Consider the following 14,626-nt stretch of genomic DNA (forward strand, 5'->3'; position numbering starts at 1 on the left):
AGAATGATCTGTTGAGCTGGGCTGTGCCAGTAATACAATTTGTATAAAAGCTGCATGAAAATAACCTGAAATCTAAGATCTGATCTGTTCTAGGCCAGATTCTCCTTCCTTTTTTTCACAGAGCACGGAGCTGACTTTTCTGTTATTCCCTCCCCTACCTTGTTCTTTTTTCCCGTTTATACCAAAGCTGCAATGTTTTCTCTGCCTTTTCATCCCCACTTCATAAATCCCTCTCCCCTCTGTTTTTCTTTTCTGTATGGCTTCCAAGAAATGTTGTCTCTCTCTCTTTCAATGCTGAAGGCTGCTATGATTGCTCCATGCTTGGGCCATGCTACTGCAGTAGTGATTTCCTTGGTATTTTGGTGGGGAGCAAGTCCAAACTTGGACAATAGGTGTAAAGCACCAGAGAAAAAGAGTACCTGTTGGTCAGAGTGCAGCAAAGTAACGCTGCAGATACAGGAAAGCCAAAATTAGTTGGATAAGATGAGCACCTAGATACACACTGAAACCAGGACAAAGTCAAAGACACTGGGACAGTGCTGCTAAAAGCAGAACATCTGTAATTAAAAGGAAAGCACTTTCACTCTCAGGTTTCCAAAGGTTAAATAATAGGCATGCATGGGGAATGCAAACCTCATTTTTTGGATGTAAATTTGTTTCATTTCCATTAGGGATGACATCTGAAATTTTTTGAGCCCTTGTGTGAAGGAAATTCAGTTAAAAAAAAAAAAGATAAAGTTCCCTTTGAACGGATTATATGAACTGAAGTAAAATAAATTCCAAAAAAAATGTTGCTTAGAAGGGAGAAGAACACACATTTTGATCTGCAGACATTGAAAGATTTCTTTCCCTTTTTTCCCTCCAGACAAATTTATATGCAATTCCTGTAAGTTCACAAAGCATTTTCATTTCTCTGAAACTGTGTTTGATGACAGTAATAGTTTAAATGTTTCTTAAACTAATCTAATAATTAACAAAGACAAGTTTGATGTTAAAAAATAAAATAAAAAGAAATTGGCAGTTTCCCTTCAAGCTTTTAATAATTTTTATTGAGGACATGATTAATACACTTCATTTGGTACTCAGTTTGCTTTTGCTGCCAAATGAAAGCTCTGTGTAGCTGACAAATAATGAACTAAATATCATGTATTCTCAAATTATGAATTTGCTGCAAAAGTTGAGGAGGGAGAATAAAAGGTAGGTCACAGAGATATAGACAATATACATACAAAATGACTTTTTTTTCATGTAAAGAAAGGGAATATAGGTAGCATATTTTTGTGAAGTTTAACACCTGAGAGTTTCCCTAGAACAATTTTTACTACTTTAGAAAGAAATCACAGCATTTAAAATCCCTCAGGTATTAGGAAACCTGGAAATGAACTTTTAAGAGCTTTAACCTCTCCCTAGGGCCATTAAATCCTTCAATGTTAACTCTCATTTTCTAAACAAGAGCTCAAGTACTCTCATCAGTATTATTTAAATGAAAAAATGACTTTTCAAAGAAATGTATAATTTCTTTTATTAATTATCCTATTAAAATAATCTGGATTTTTTTTTTTTTAAATTTTTAAAGCTTCCCTCTGTTTTATCTCCAATTTTCTTGGGAGGAACTCCATTTCAAGGTCTTCCCTTCTTCTGGGGTATTCTTTCCAAGAGTCTCAGGGAAAAAAGTGGAGTTTGATTCCTTTTTTTTTTAATTTTATCACTTAGAAGCAACAAGAAAGCACCTTTAAAAAACCCAAAAAACCAAAACAAAAGTCTTATGCAAATGTAACTTTCCATTAAATATCTCCATCAATTTTTCCCCCTCTAATAATTTATACTAGATGCACTTCATATCTGTCCTGAGCCTTGTACACTTGATGCTTGAAGATGTCATCTGAGCTTGAGCATCACAGAATTGGGAAGAAGAAAACCTGGGGTGCCCTGGTGAGACTCATACCCTGCTAAGGTGCCCTGGGATGCTTTTGGGCAGAGGCCGTGCTGAAGGAGAAGATGGCTTCCTGGAGGTGCCTTCCCTTAGCAGAAGTTGTCTCAGACAAGAAATGTTAAGCAAAACTGAAGTCTGATTCTCTTACATCAGCCTTTTGCAGCTATTTATAAACTGTTTTGTTTTGGGTCATAGGATTCTTCTTCCAGGAGTACAGTGTGTTAGTTTTCTTCTGTTGTTATAGTGATGTTTTCTTTTGAGGGACAAAAGACCTTTCCTTCCCTAGCTCTGCACGCAACTGCTGCAACCTACCTGAGGTAAAGACAAGCTGAATTAACCTTATTACTACTATTGTTTAAATGCAGTGTTGTCATTCTTTGCCTGGAAATAGAACTACTGAAGTGAGGAAAATATTGATTTCCACCTAGCTTGGATCTGGCAAGTAATAGGGCTTCTGTGAAAAAGTTCTTTCTTGCTAGATTTCTAACCTTGATTTTTACACTAATGATGTTTAGTTAGATCTCCAAATCTGTAAACACTTACCTAAAGAAAATCTGGAAGTTTGATGAGATCTGACCCATAGTTATTTATAATTACTATTACAACCCCTTTCTTCAAAACAAAAAACCCAACACAAAAGTCTTAAATCAATTTGTGCCATCCCCAGCCGGACAAGGAGATTAGTTTCTTCAATCTGGACAGGCAGTCCTTTATTACAACCTCAAGCAGTTACTTGTCTCACAAAATCTAAATTAATTGCACTCAAATTTGTCCCTGCCCTAAACTGGCCTCAAAATGAAATTAAAAACACAGAGTGTGAAATTGCCCAATGCTGCTGCTTTAGATCCATGTGTCATTCCCCAGTAACCGCAGGACAGAGAGAACCAATTCTTTCCAGGGAATCTCTTATTCTCTTTGCCTTTTATTTGCCTCATTAACCAAGTTTGGAGGGGATGGATTATGAGGGAACTTAAGGGAAGTATATATACACAGACTGGAAAAAACAGAGTACAGAAAAAGGTAAAATTGTAGTCTGTGGCTGTTAAGGATGTGGAGGAGCCAATATATGAAGAAAGAGTGTAAGAGCTGTATGTGTGCATTGTAGATAGACTGAACAATGAGTCAGGGTATGATTTATATACTCAATGAATAGAGGTAGAGTAAGATTAGAGAAAAAAATGGTTGGTGTAACTGCCAGAAGTAGCAGTAGGAATGACAGGATAAAGTTAAGGAAATATATTAAATTATGTACTATGATACATTAAATGATAATATTAAATGATATATATGTGTATCAAGGAAAAGGCTCAGACACTGAGTTTTATTAAAAAGTGCTCTAGACTTCTTAGGGAAGAGTGTGGAAACCATATTTCTTCAGCTGTTTTCAAGCAGAACTGAGTTAAGTGCTGGAGAACATGTTATATAGATACAGCAAAGGAGAAAGAGGATGAATGAGATGAAAGACAGCAAAACTTCTCCTGAACATAGGATCATGGGGAGAAAATTAAAAAAAAAAAAGGAAAAAAATAGGTTCTGAGAGTGAGGGGAAAAAAAGTGTCCTGGAGACTCCGTCGAGGCAGTTTTTCTCTGTGTTTTGGCAATAGCTTCTAGCTGTATATCTGTGAAGTTCCTGATGATAACAATAAATGTATGTTTCAGAGGAAGGGGGAAGAAGGAACGAAGGACATGGAGAGTCTAAGGGTGGCTAGGCAAAAAAGTAAAAAAGGCAGGCAGACACAGTGAGAAGGACTGATCTAAAGGGTGCCAGCAGAATCTAGCAGTCCTGATAAACCCGAGTCCTCACTGCAGCTCTGCTATAAAACATGACTTTAAGGCAATTGCTCTACAACAATTTGCCCTTTGCAAGAAGACCATAACAATGTTTTTGTAAAGTACTTTGAGCTCTACAAAAGGCAAAGGCTACTTAATTGCCAGGGAACAATTAATGCGTTTTTCTAGCTGAAGTAAATACAATGCTTGATATGAAAATCTGAACTCCAAGAGGAGAAGCCATAACCCCCATTAGAGGTAGTGACTGAATAGCTGCAGCATGCCGGAGAACTCATTTTATGCAGGGCTGATAGTACCCTCTATTGTAAGTTTGCCCATCATTCCCCATTATAAGATCTCTTGGGGGTTTCCTGTAATTTTGCCAGACTATGACTGTTTGAGTAAAGTTTCCTATGCCAGGTGTATGCCTCAAGCTGATTAATTTATTTTTCTATTTATTTGGAAAATAAAACACCTCTCTCTGAATATGTGGCACAGGAAGATATGTGATTTATCTGTGTTGCAAGTGCTGGCACCTTTTCCTCCAAAGGTTCTGCCTGATGATCATGAGCAAGGACACAGGTCTGGAGAGGGGGTATCTGGTAGGGAAGAGCTTGTAACCAGAGATGTTCTTTTGCTACCACTGCATAGGCTGCCCCAAGTTTGGCCTTGTTATAAGCACGAGAAACTGTGGATATGCCTGAAGTCTTTTTAGATGTTTGCCACGTATCTTGAAAAGAACTTGTCTTTGAAAACTTTGCTTCAGAACTGCATCTGGCCCTGGGGGCTGCGCAGGCCATGCTGGAGCTGGAGCTCTCCTGTGGAGTCCTGGTGGGATCTAGCCAGGAGAAATGTGCTGTGCACCAGGGAATCTGGGCTGGAATTCAGGCAAGGTAGGGGACACCTGGGATATGAAGAGGAGCCAGTGCAGAGGGTGAGCATCTGGAAGAGATCCTGAAACAAGGAGATGGGCAGAGGGACTGGATAAAGGTGGGAAGCAGGAGATGGGAAATAGGAAAAGGCAGAGAGGGAGAGGAAAGAGGAGATGTGTCTGTTCAGGTGATGCTGCCTGCCCAGGTGATGCTTCCTGGCTGGCCCCAGGAAGCAGGGGGTGGCAGAACTGCTGAGCAAACGAGATCAGGGTTGTGAAATAGGAGTGAAAAATCTGTCAAGTGGAGACTGAGTGAGAACAGAATAGTGGGATGGGGCAGCAATGCTTTCCCTGTGCATGCTGCTTTCCTCCATTTGGGCAGAAATATTCCTTCCCCACTCTGCCCTGAACCACAAAGGAAGCCAGAAACGGGTCCTGGGGTGTGACTGATGACTGTGGGGGGACTGGGACTGGCATCAGTTCTCCCTGCGGGGGGAAGGCCAGTGGGTGTTCTAAAGTGCCTGGGGCTGGCTTGGCTGTGCAGTGCCTCAGCCAGCACATCCTGTTTCGTGGCCCTAGGCTTGGTGGGGAGAGGGAGAAGCTCCTGGGAGGAGGGAGCAATCCCTCCAGAGCCTCCACCTGCTGCCTGGCTTGGGGCTGGTGTGGTCACTGTCAGGCCTCTGTGCTGGAGGGGATAGGCTGAAGCCATTAGGAGGCTGCTCCATGATGGAGCTGCTGGCTCCTCCATGTGTGAGCTCCTTTGTCATGGCTCCCTCTTGGGCTCTTGCTTTGGCATTCGCTTTCTGCAGAGGCAGAGCTGTGTCCTTGCCCCCCTGGCTTACTGCAGCAGTCTGGAGGTATGACATGAAGAGCCAAAGGCCCTGCCACCAGGCCACCAGCCTTGCTGGGTCTCATATCCTGCTCCCTACCTGCCACCCTTCCCCTCCTCTCCCTTTTCCCACTTCCCTTCCTCTCACCCTCTTCTGTCTGTCACTCTACCCATTTCTTAATTATTGTTTGCACTGTGCTTTGAAAATGCAGTGTGCTGTATAAATGTTAAGTGGTATTATTGTTATTATTATTATTTCTCCCTTTTCATTTGCATCCCTCGCTCTCTCTCCTCTTGCTATTGTGGCTTCCAGAGAGAATGTGTGGGCTTACATTATTTATAGCTGTGTGAGAGTAATTACAGAAATGATTTAATTACTCAGTTAATACTGTTCTCCACATCACCAGCTTGACAAGCTAGTGATCTCTCACCACAGCACATGCACACTAGTATTGTCCACATCATGGATGAGGGGGTAAGGGGAGGCAGAGCTTGGGGAAAGATTTGTGACAGCCCTACACATCACTGGTTACTCCCCCTGCGCCAAGAGATGAGGCTGCTGAGCCTGCAGGGGCCTGGCCAGGGGCAGCATGTGGTGTGACCTCAGCTAGGGCAGAGCTGCCCTCAAGGAAGTGGTGTGCAGTGATGGTTCATGGCTCCCAGCTGACAGGGGCTACCTCCAACACAAACCCACTTGTTTCAATATTTGGTATGCTACATTAACCAGCTCTTCACATTTATCAAAGGTCGCAGATCTGGCAGGGTTTTATTGTCTTAACTTCTATTTAAGCCTACTAAATCATAGGGTAGGGTTCATACACTCTGCATGGAGTTTGAGTGTGAGGTAAAATCACTATCATCAGAAATGTTCTTTCTTGCAAGTAGCCACATGTAGCTCTGACCCTCTTGTAATGAATGAGTTTTCCTTCTGAAGGGGATAGCTCCCTCTTGCTCAGGCTCCTCCCACTGGAATTGCAGTGTTTCTATCCCTTCCAGTTCACAGAGATTTGAGGGAACTGGGAATGTCCTGTTTCTGGTGCAGTATGGAAGGAGTTTGCATGAGGGAGAGTATGTGCTTTCCTTCAGGGGATGCAGTGAGCAGACAGTTACCAATACCTTTTAGTTATCTACTAGAGACCGTTGAAAAAACCTCAGAAATCACCCTAGTGAGCTCAGGAGAAACATAAGAATCACAGAACATTCTGAGTTGGAAGGGACCCACAAGGATCATTCAGTCCAATTCTTAAGTGAATGGCCCATACAGGGATCAAACCCATGACCTTGGGTTTATAAGCACCATGCTCTAACCAACCGAGCTAAGGGAAAACATTCTTTTCTGACAGATAAAGAGGAGAGGGTCAATGAATTCTTAACAGAGAAGGGAAGTGGAGAGAGAGGCTCTTGTTGGATAATGGTGCATTTGTCAGATAACAGTGTGTGGAGAGAGCATCTCTTATAAGTGCCTGCTTTCCACGTCTCCAAATTGCCTGGTTCTATTTGGGCTCCTTCATGGCCTGGGCTGTGGGCCAGGTTCAGACTGTTCCTCGACATGGCAGGGCTGGTGGGCGGCAGGAGAATTGGGAACAGGTGGCATCGAGGCTGGTGGAGTGGAGCGCCTTTTCCATGCAGCACTGCCTGCCAAGCTGCCAGGCGCGGGACACCTGGTATCTGAATGGGCTCTGCCCGCCTCCCAGGAAGCAATGCAATCAAAGAAGTAGGCTAAAGTGTTTTGAGTGTGAACAGTGAATATAGGTCCCTTTTTTTTTTTTGACAGTATGCAACATGAGACAGGTTAAGACAGCCTTTATTTGAAAAGATGCTGGGCATCTCCATCTTCTGAAAGTTGAGCCTTTCATGTTGTATTTCAGAATGGACACTCAGAGTCCCTCATTGCTTTTGCAAATACACACTAGAGGCTTTTATTTATTTTTTCCCCATCTGACACACTTGAAAGTGAATTTTATGACCTAACATTGGAACAGCTTTTTGAGAAGACAGTGAGTGGAAGGGCAATGGAACAAGTAATTTTGTCAACTCCCAAATGAATGAATCCTCTTTTCACTGGATTCACATCTCATGGTTAGTTGACTCTTTAACTGAATTATATAACAAGACTGTAATGTGAGCTCAGTCCATAGTGGACACCAGAGAGTCCACAGAGATAAGAACTTGAGCTGGGCGAAGAGATTTCAGACGAGCTGGACCCATCCTTCCACCAGTGGTGAGGACCAGTGTCATTAAAAGGGTCTCATTTCTTCACCTGCTACCCTGTATCCACTAGAAGATATCTAGTCCAAATAAGGGTGTTTGCCCACACTTCAGTTTTTCAGGGGCTGTCTACACCTCCTCCCTACAATAATACCATTCCCCCTAGATCTCCTACTGCTTTTCTCTCAGTTTTCACTGTGTCTTTTATGCTCACTGGCTGGCATGGTACATGAGAGAGATGTACGTGGTGCCCCTGGGCATCTGTGTATAGGGGCTGTCCACCACAGGCATGCTGCCAGGTCAGGATGAAGTTTATTTGATTGCCTAGTGAGCCTTTGACTGTGAGTGGGTGAATCATACACACTGCTGTGGGGCTAGACAAAGATTTTGGGACTGCATGTAGTTGCAGCCTGTATTTTTGTACAGCACTGTTAGAATTTAATTCTCTTTGAGTCCTCTGCCCCTTTGTCAAATCAGGTGGAAACTGGCCAGCAGGTTCAAGAGTTACTGGGAAGCCTGACTCACCTATGCACAAACACAAATGCATCAGGTTTGCAAGAGCCTTGTTTCCTAAAAAAATACAAGCTGAAAATGCACACAGAAGGTGGGCACAGCCCTGCATCGGAGCGTCTCATCGGAGCTGTGATTTCGGCACAAGTGACCCGTGCACAGTGTGTCCCAAACATGCTTGCAGCTTGCTTGCCCTCTCTGCCGTGCACTCCCACGGTGACTCACTGATTCACCCCAGCGCGGCCCTGCTCCGTGGTGCGCACAGGCGAGCATGCGACGTGAGCGGCGCTGTCTCTTGGGGTTGGGCGTTCGGTTCACACTTGTACTCGGCACACATGTGTGTGCTCTGTGACTCACGCCACCACGCCGCAGTGGCTTAGACGGCAGCAGCGAATGAGACATAGTCATGAATAGGCACTGGCTTAGTGTCACATGCTCCTAGCAGTTAGTTTTTGAAGGGAAACATGGCGCAAGGCTTGGAGATTTTAATATTTCTATCCAAAGACAGACCTCTTGAGAAAGGAAATTAGCCTGATGACAGCAGCAGTAATTGGATTATTCCGTTAGTATCCTCTGTGGAAGAGGAGGACATGTGCCTTTAACTATATTTTAAATGCAGACTTAAAATGTGAATTAGGCCTTGTTTTTCTGACAAGCAGACATCTGTTTTCTGCCCCACTTTTTTCTACCTTTTAACTGGCTGAGCTTTCTGTCTAGCCTTATTCTTACCCTTGTGTCAAGGCTACAGCAAACTGTGGTGGTTCAAGTTCCTCAGCTGGTGCTGAACGAGATCAGGGCATACTCAATCACTGAGTGCCTTGAGTGGGCTGAGAGGAGACAGCCTGAAGGTGAAAATAAGGGAGGATATATCCCTTGATCTAAAGGAGGGAGTGTGCTGAAAGGGCTGAAGTCCTGGGAAGGGGAGAGATGGGAAGCTCTGAAAGATGCAATGAGGTGAAATGCAGGGGAAGGAAGTAAACAGTAAACTCTGGATATATCTCTGAGCGATTAGTCCCCCATGGCTCTATGGGCTAATCTCTGCAGTTGCAATCTGACCATGGAAGTAATCTATAACGAGACTGACAAAGTTTTGGAGTTTGTACATGTCTGCAGGGGACAGCAATGCTGAAGTAGAGGGACATAAGGAGGAACTGGACAGAGGATGAACCAGCCAGCCTTCTCTTTCTGTTAATTTTGGTCATCTGACAGAATCCCCAAACTCATGTGGCCTGTCTCTATTTTGTTGTATAAGTCTATGATTATCTTTTGGTAAACTTTTAATTACTGTGAAACCGTGAGGTGAGTTTTGATGGGTTTTGGGCATATCCAAATGTTTGATACAGCCATCATCTGGCCAGAGATGTAATTTTTTTTGCTAGTCGGTTCCCTAATTTGGATTTAATAAGTCACTTTGGCATTAAACATTTTGCATGAAGATCTAATTAATGGAGCACAAAGTGTGCTTGCCTGCAGATGGTGGAACAGGTTCATTTAGGGAATGGCTGGAAACCGCACCAGGCTGTGCTGGTGCCCATGGTCCATTCTCCCCCAATGAGCCATGCTGCCATTAACCTTTGCTGTCTCCATGTCCTCCTGTGAGATCACAGGGCTCATCTTCACCAGGACTTGTCCCAGCCATTCTCTCTTTTATATCCCTCTGCCCTTGCCTGAGCTCCCTTGGAAGATTTTACATGCACATGTGGATTTGAAGTTTCATCTGCTTAATTACTATAAAGTGAAGATATGGCTGGCAGCTTTCTCACCAGAGACAAAACAGGCTGGCAAAAAAACACACTGTGATGCTGATCACTGGGAGGAGAAACAGAGGTTGTGAGTGATATTTGTCTCTTGCTGTGTTTAGGGCCACACTTTCATCTGACAATGTCACTTACTGGTCACTGCACTGGTCCAGCAGTCTGTTGCTCTTTGTCTTGAGATGTGCCTATAATAATACTGAGTAATACACAATGCAAGCTGTGGGGAAGCATTTTGTGCTTCCAGAGAGCCGGTAGCCAGCCATCGGCTCCTGCTGTGCTGCTGCTGTACGATACACAAATCTCTCGAATCATACAGTTATGATGGCTTTTTTGTTTGGTAATAGTGGAGTGAGTTTAGTTTTTCCTTTTCTCCCTCTCCCGGTCTAGTTTAGACTGGAATACTAGGGAGAGGAATTTCTTTCTTGGCGTGCTCAGGTTTCTGTGGCCAGGGAGAAGTGGTTTTGTGTGGGAATGGGTAACAGCATGTTACAGTAGATGTGTGACTGTGTCTCTGTGTAACCATGCCTGTGCAGAAGCATGTCCTGTCCTCCACACTGCATGCATCCCTGCTCTCAAGGAATCCTTTTGGTCAAATGTTTTGCTGCCTTTGATGAATAAATTCAATAGGGAAATGAGGTGACATGAGTAGGTTAGACATGAGTGACAAGGATCTTGCCTAGACAATCAAATTTTTGCTTTGCACTTGGGAATCTGTAGGGAATGGTCCTCTAGGAACTCATCCGCTGGGATCTGTTCCTTCAGTTTCAAGGAGATAACCTCCAGAGGTTACCTGATACTCCTTCCTTGCCACTTACCTAGTCTTACTATACTTTATACTGGTCTACCTCCATGTGCTAGCACCCTGTGAGGTGTAACCCCTGCAGATTGGGTGGGATTTCTCATAAGAACTGAGAACATGTAATAGAACTGAGCCAGGGGTAAGAAAAGGATGAGAAGATCTGCTGAATAGTGGTTTTCGAGGGTACCCCAAGAGGGTGGAAGGAGGCGAGGGTATGGAATGAGGAGGTTTACATGATATTCTAAGTAATTCATAGACTAAAGCAGATAGGGCTCAGGGTGAGATCAGATAATTGATTAACAATTGCAGGGTTGCATCTTCCTCTCTCAGCCAGCAATATGTGCATTGTGTGACTTCTAGTGAGCGTATCACTCCTGCTGCTTCTCTCACTTAGCCCATGGCCAGATGTCCTCAGCAGCTTCAACTCTCTTACAAACATCCCATATGTGCTTTCTCAAGGCTGTGGACCAGAGGCTGGAGCTGCTGGTGGCCACTGCCATGCTAAATAGTGTTGCCACCTCCTTGGTGACATGTGCTGCCACCCTGCACTGTCCCCATGTGGTTTGCCATGTGTTCCCAGTTTCTGCCTTGTCTGGGAGGTCTTCGTAGGGGGCTTTAAAGAAGGGAACGGGGGCTTCAGTTGCCTTTTCTCCCTCTGTTGCCCAGGAAGCAGGATCTGGCCCCACTGCTGATGAGCACCAGGCTGGGGAGGGAAGGCAGTGCAGCCTGGGAGGGAAGGAGTGACTCATTCTCCTGAAACGAAGCACAAAAATGTGTCTATGCCTAAAAATTGGGGGAAAAAAATACAACTTAAGACTCAAAAGGTTCACTTCTGTTTCCAGAGCATCCTCAGAGAAAAATTCTTTGTTGCCAAATACTTTCCTTTCCACAGCCCCATTATTTTTTCCCCTTAATGGTTGAATCGTTTAACACCACATACAAAGTCGTATCTGGCCGCTCTGGGGTGATTCTGGGTTGCCATGGCAATGAGGCCTGTCTCTCCAAATTAGGACATTTTTCCTGCTGCCTCTTCTATGTGAGGCTTTCTCTCATCTCTTTTTCTCTTACTCTCCCTTGATGTCTAAAGTGCTGAGCGCTGCCTCCTCTTTCGCACGCTCCCTGAAAGGGATCAGATTTTGCCCGTCTGAATTAATTCCTCTGAAGCCTGTGCCAGCTTGGTGTGGACCAACTTTGTGCTCCACAACGAACCTGCTGCAGGATCAGGGTGAGGAGGGGTAGGAGAGATGTAAATGTGGTGAAGTTAGCGAGGGACAGCAGCATGTGACCATGGCATGCTCATTCCCTACTTGGTACACTATTGCCTCATCTCTGCCTGCGTGCTGCCAGGGCTGTCTGGGGCTGGATTATGGGGTGAGAGCTGCTTAGCTGAAAGTATATTTTAGGACTAGAAAAGCTAGTGGATAAACCTTGGGTGAACATAAATGTACTAGCATGCACAGATCTGTCGGATGGCCTTGGCACACCAAGGTCCCATCCTCTATGGGGCAGGCACCTGCAGTAAGACCAGAGGAGTCATTTGTCTCTTTGGGGAATTATGATCTTGTCCCCTGGATACACTGAGCTGTACCTGGTACATGTCAGTGTGCTGAAGCAGGCAATTGGCTTTCTACCACTTGTGCACTTGTATAGTCCCCTTGCCGGCTTTGGATTTGGTGTGAGTCAGTCCCACCTCAATTTATCCTGGCTGCTGACAGACTCCCAGGGCCCCTGTGGCAGCTGGGATTAGTCTGACACACAGATGCCCCCAGCCAAAGTGTCTTTCCTGGGCTATGCATCTGACCTAAGGGAGTAGGAATAGAAAGGAGATGGCACAGGCAGCACTAGAAACTTATAGAAATGGAGGCATACCCATACTGGGCAGGTCTGGGTGGCTGAATAATGTCAGGGACTGGGAGCTGATCCGCTGTCTCAGAGGAGCGTCATCATGACAGTGTGAGGTGATGTGTGGCAGAGCAGTACAGTCCAGCATTTTCTACCCATCAGGGCAGAAATGAAAAGGTGATGTGATGAGGTTTCCTTGCTCGTTCTTCCCCTGGCCAAGCAGGCTACTACCTCAAGACCAGTTTTTAAATGTGGGGATTATTTTGGGACTTTTATGTAGAGGGCAGAAAATTGTGGGAGGGTAAAAATAATGGATTGTGAATATTTGGAATGGAGATGAAGGTGTAAATTTTGGTGGAGAAGACAATTGGCCTCAGAGCATGTTCTGTCCTGGCCATGGTACAGTGTTGCTGTTTTTCATAAAAGATGCTTTGAAGCTGAGGGCAGTTGTCTGTGAAGCGAAGAGCAAAGCAGAGTGATGTGCCATGGCTGAAGCCCTTGGGCTCAATCCCAGGTGCTCTGCACCTTTGGCTGCCATGGGACGGCAGTAATGTCCTGCTGGACTTGATGGGGTGATCAGACACATTCCTCCAGGAAGCCAAAAGTCTAGATTCTGTTTAATGATGCAGTGTTTAAATAAAAAGAGGTGGGTGAACTTGATCCATAGTGGTAGAGGCTTTGCTACACTGTCCCAACAGACTTAAAGTTGTCTAGTAATGTTAAATGTTAATTTAGAAATCTTATGGTAGTGATGCATGAACTGGTTTATATCAAAAGCTGATTTAGCGCAGCATTCTGCATTGAATAGCAACTGATAGACAATCAATTAGTGACCTTCCTCAGAATATTCTCCAAGCATTCCATGAGTTATGGCTTGGAACTTTCTAAGCTAGTCAGTGTCTTTGTATTTAGTAGTGCTGGGTGGGTTTTTCTTCCATACACTTACCAACATGCAAATTCTTGGCATTTGTGGACCCAGCCAAGTTTGCATCATCCAAGAGACAAGAAGTTTAACCACTTAACTGTACATGGGGTGAAGAAGTTCTTCTTTGTTGGAAAGTTGCCACTAGGCATTCTCATTTTAATATCTCCTCATTCTTTCACAGGGAAAAAAGCTGCCTAACAGTTATTCCCTCTTCACCTTCTCTATACAGGCCCTGACCTTAGAAGTCCTTACTGTCACTTTTCTTGAGGAGATTTGTAATTTATTTAGTTGATTCTCAGGAAGACTTTTCCAGTTGTGTCATCCATCCTCATACCTTTTTTTGCTTCTTCTGCATCCCTCTGGGGAAGGAATTACACAGAGACTTCACTGAAAACAAGGAAGATCTGTAGACTGTGGGAATTACTTGCAGTGTCTGACTGAGCTGGTCCTGACACAGATACAACACGTTCTGTGCTGTCCTGAGGGACTGTTTTTGGCTCTGCCCTCTGACATGTGGGAAGAGATGCAGGTACCCATCCCTGTTTGAAAGGTAGTTACAAAGATGGTGGAACCAAGCTGTTCTTGGTAGTGCCAGACAGAGTAGTGAAAAACCATAGTAGCTCCTTGGACAACAGGAAAAGAAATGCTGTAGGAGCGCAGTGCAGTGTTGGAACAAGGGCCTTGTTGTGAGGGGATCCTGCAAGTCCTGTCCTGACAATGTTTCTGTGATGCCATGAAGTGAACTTAAGATGCCCCAGAGATGATACATGAGTCTGAGATTCAGAAACTTTCTAGAATTGCCTTTATGGTAAAAAACTCTGTGACTCTTTTTTTTCCCTGTGATTTCAGTTTACATTGGTATTGATCTATTAGGTTCTTGCCCCTTTGCTGCATCCCTGTAGTAAGTGCACAGCAAGCTTTTGGGTTGAGATGCTGAGCAGGTGGATTTTTAGGACCCAGGAGCAGTTGCTGTATCCTTGGGAAGCTGCAGCTGAATAACTGCTATAGGAGTGTCCTGGTGTTTCCATCAGCCCTCTGTCCATGGCATGTCAATGCTGCCTGCCCAGCTGCACGGGGACGCTTAAACAGGCCACCAGTAGCAGAGAGCAAGGTGTGGGACATGACTTGGAGTGAGCTTAACTTGCTGAGCGGAGCACCAGCTGGGTCACAGGGAGGGATGCA

The 14,626-nt window shown here is 44.5% G+C and overlaps 1 protein-coding gene across 2 annotated transcripts in view; it reads left to right on the plus strand.

Annotated features, from left to right (window-relative positions):
• Positions 1 to 14,626, plus strand: part of GRIN2B (glutamate ionotropic receptor NMDA type subunit 2B) — a 232,607-nt gene that overhangs the window by 41,550 nt on the left and 176,431 nt on the right. The gene's annotated exons all lie outside the window — the stretch shown is intronic.

Source organism: Pseudopipra pipra, chromosome 5 (assembly GCF_036250125.1).
Source record: "Pseudopipra pipra isolate bDixPip1 chromosome 5, bDixPip1.hap1, whole genome shotgun sequence".
Classification (NCBI taxonomy): Eukaryota; Metazoa; Chordata; class Aves; order Passeriformes; family Pipridae; genus Pseudopipra; species Pseudopipra pipra.